Here is a 4,195-nt window from a genome sequence, read left to right as displayed (position 1 = left end):
ACCACCAAGCTGATCTCCCTGTGCTGTGCAGCTGCTTCCCACTAGCTATCTATTTTACATTTGGTAGTGTATATATGTCCATGCCACTCTCACTTTGTCACAGCTTACCCTTCCCCCTCCCCATATCCTCAAGTCCATTCTCTAGTAGGTCTGTGTCTTTATTCCTGTCTTACCCCTAGGTAAGTGTGTGGTTTTCATCATTTTTGTTTGCTCTTTAGGTCCTTGTTAAACTTTTTTTGGTATTTTCTGCATTCTATTTCTGAGATTTTGGATATCTTTACTATAATTACTGTGAATTCTTTTTCAGGTAGACTGCCTATTTTCTCTTCATTTGTTAGGTCTGGTGGGTTTTTGCCTTGCTCCTTCATCTGCTGTGTACTCCTCTGTCTTCTCACTTTGCTTAACTTACTGTGTTTGGGGTCTCCTTTTCACAGGCTGCAGGTTCATAGTTCCCATTGTTTTTGGTGTCTGCTCCCAGTGGCTAAGGTTGTTTCAGTGGATTTTGTAGGCTTCCTGGCTGAGTGGACTGGTTCCTGTGTTCTGGAAAATGAGTCTGAATGTTGTCTTTTTGGTGGGCAGGACCACATTCGGTGGTGTGTTTAGGGCTGTCTGTGACCTTATTATGAGTTTAGGCAGCCTCTCTACTAATGGACATGGTTGTGTTCCTATCTTGCTAGTTGCTTGGCATAAGCTGTCCTGCACTGTAGCTTTCTGGCCATTGAGTGGAACTGGGTATTAGCGTTGAGATGGAGATCTCTGGGAGAGCTTTCACTATTTAATATTACATGGAGCCAGGAGGTCTCTGGTGGACTAGTTTCCTGATCTCAGCTCTCCCACCTCATAGGCACAGGCCTGACACCCAGCAGGAGCACCAAGACCCTGTCAGCCACACGGTCAGGTACATGGGGCTTTTCTTGCCTTTTGGGAAGTGTGAGGTCCTCTGCCAGTGTTTAGTAGGTGTTCTGTTGGAGTTGTTCCACATGTAGATGTATTTCTGATGTATTCATGGGGAGGAAAGCGATCTCCGCGTCTCACTCCTCTGCCATCTTTGAAGTTCTCAGTCCAAGCCTGCATACTTTTACTGAGGAATTCTTAAACATTTAACAATGAAATAACACCAATTCTCTACAATCTCTTCCTTATTTTCTTTTCCTCTGTGCTCAGTCTAGGACCTGCTCATAGGGGGCCATGTTCATAGGCCTCATCCCCTGCACTTCAGATCATACTTTCTTGTGAGAAATCAAGAACATGGATTTTTATGTTTTTTGCTGATGTAGTCCAGCATCTGGTACAGCCCCTGGCATGTAGTAGGCCCTCTGTAAGTATCTGCCAGCTGTCTTCACAGTAGCAGTGCCGATTGCAGCTCTGTCATCCTCCCCGCCAAGGGCCTGGACTTGCGCCAGGGCTTCCAAAGGACAGGGGACAGTCTCTCGGGCTGCTGGATCAGGGTGTGCTGAGGAACCTGGGCCCCCATGATGGGAACGCCAAAGTCGAGGGAGGCTAGGCTGGGGCGGCAGTAGCGGCATCCTGCTGCCAGTGCGAGTCCACTCACTTCAGCTTTCCTCACAGCACCTCACGCCCGGAAGTGGAAGGTACCTGTGCCACTGCAGTGTGCACTGGGACTTCACTAACATGCTTACGTCCTTCAACCCACCAGTCGGCCCCACAGGCGCCTTCCCCCACCACTGTCTCACCTGTATATTTTCTTTACATCTTTTTCACATGGTCTTACATAGAGCAAACTTTTTTATTTTGATGAGATTCAATTAATCGTTCTTTTCTTTTATGAACTGTGCTTTTGTTGTCAAAACTAAAATCTCTGCCTAGCCCTAGATCTCCCAAAATTTCTCCTTTGATTTTTCTAAAAGTTTTATAGTTTTACTTTTAAATTTGAATCCATTATCTATTTTGAGTTAATTTTTGTATAAGTTGTGTGGTATAGGTACAATTATTTTTACTTATATATTTCCCATTATTCCAGTACTATTTGTTGAAATGTTGTCTTTCCTCCATGGAATTGATTTCATACCTTTGTCAAAAATCAGTTGAGCATATTGTATGTGTCTATTTCTGGGTACTCTATTATTATTTTTTTAATGATTGGGCTAAGTGGCTTTATTAAAGACAGCCAAAATTACAAAGGACTTAAGAGTTGGCATTATGGCCCTTCTTCTTGCCAAAGGTAGGCACAATATTCACAAAGCACCGGTTGTACTGCATATGCCTCTTGGCCCAGCCCATCTTCTTCTTCTCTTGTTTGGCCACCTTGGAAGTCTGACCTCTTATTTTCCTGGCAGCGGCCATGGAACCATGGACTTTACCTCCAATCATGTGGCCGGCTACTTCCAGAGTGCTCAGAGCCTCCACCCCACACTGGCCCAGGGTAGCCTCATCCTCTAGGGGTGCACATTCCAGGAGCAGGACTTGATCTTCTGTAGTGATGCCCTCCAATGTGACTACATGAGCTTTGATCTGGGTGACAGTCTCCTGGTCAGTCACCTCGAGAGTGTGTAGCTCCTGGGTGTGGACAAAGAGATGCATGTTGGTGACTGAACCATGTATACCACTGCCACTAGTGTACTCTACTCTGTTCCATTGATCTACATGCCTATTTATCCACAAATACCACAGTGTTTTGAATACTCTGGCTATATATGAAACCTTAATATCAAGTAGATTGATTCGCCCTATACTTTATCCTTCTTTGTCAACATTGTTTTAGGTATCCTAGGACCATATACACTTCAGGGTAATCTTGTATATGTCTACCAGGAAACCTTCCTGGAATTATTTTGAGAATTAAATTAAACTTATCCATCAATCTGGGGAGAAGTTACATCTTTAGTATGTTGACTTGTTCAATCCATGAATACAGTATTTTTTCCCAAGTATTTAGGTTTTAGATTTCCTGTCATCAGGAAAATTTTGCAATTTTCAACATACAGGTCCTGTACATATTTTGTTACATGTATACTTACATATTATATTTTCTGTTGAGAAACTTAAATCTATTAAAATTTATTTTAATTCTGGTTTACACATATTTATGGTTAGTGTATAGAAGTGTGATTTGATTTCTTTTAGTTCACCTTGCTGTATTCATTATTTCTATTTTTTGTATATATTTTTAAAGTAGCCAGTCATATAAGGACAGTATTATTTATTTCTTTTAAAACTGTAAACCTTTTATTTGATTTTCTTGCCTTACTGTGTTGGCCAGAACTTCCAGTACTATGCTGTATAAGAGTGATGAAAGTGGTTATCTTTGCCTGATCCCCAATTTAAGAGGGAAAGCTTTCAGTATTTCAACATTAGTGTTACTTGTAAGTTTTTGTAGATGCCTGTTGTCAATTTGAAGTAATTTCCCTTTCTTCATAACTTCATAGAGTTTTAATAAGAAATAAGCATTGAGCTTTTCAGGTGTTTGCTACATCAAATAATATGATCATATGATGTTTCTTTTTAGGCTTTTTTTTTTTTTTACTGAGGTACAATTGACATAATATTGTATGACTTTCATGTGTACAACAAAATGATTTGATATTTGTACATATTACAAAATGACTACCACAATAAATCTAGTTAATATTTATCACCATACAGAGTTATAATTTTTTTCTCAAGAAGAGAACTTTTAAGAATTAATCTCTTAGCAACTTCCAAATATGTAATGCAGTATTATTAATTATAATCACCGTGTTATACATTACATCCCCATTACTTATTTGTTTTATAACTAGAAGTTTGTACCTTTACCTATTTTGCCCATCCGACCCCCCTCCCAAACTCTAACAACCACCAATTTGTTCCCTATATGAGTTCATGTTTTGTTTGTTTGTGTTTCTTTAGATTTCACATGTAAGTGAGATCATATGGTATTTGTCTTTCTCTTTCTGAATGTTGAGTTGTATGAGTTCTTTGTATAGTTTGGATAGTAACCACTTATTTGATATATCTTTTGCAGATATCTTCTCCCATTCAGTAGATGTTCTTTTCATTTTGTTGATAGTTTCCTTTGCTGTTCAAAAGCTTTTAGGTTGATGTAGTCCCATTTGTTTATTTTTGCTTTGGTTTTCCTTGCCTGAGGAAACATACAAAAAATATTGTTAAGACTGATGACAATGAGTGTACTGCTTATGTCTTCTTCTAGAAGTTTAATGGTTTCAGGTCTTACATTCAAGTCTTTAATCCATTT

At 39.6% G+C, this 4,195-nt stretch overlaps 1 pseudogene; it reads right to left on the bottom strand.

The window, feature by feature from the left end:
* Positions 1 to 2,070: 2,070 nt before the first annotated feature.
* On the bottom strand, positions 2,071 to 2,595 carry LOC111169696 (ubiquitin-like protein FUBI pseudogene; annotated as a pseudogene).
* Positions 2,596 to 4,195: the final 1,600 nt, after the last annotated feature.

Source organism: Delphinapterus leucas, chromosome X (assembly GCF_059928025.1).
Source record: "Delphinapterus leucas isolate spDelLeu-1000000601 "Yukka" chromosome X, BTC_Dleu_Yukka2, whole genome shotgun sequence".
Classification (NCBI taxonomy): domain Eukaryota; kingdom Metazoa; phylum Chordata; class Mammalia; order Artiodactyla; family Monodontidae; genus Delphinapterus; species Delphinapterus leucas.
Note: the sequence above shows the minus strand (reverse complement) of the source record. Positions and strands in the feature narration are given on the sequence as shown.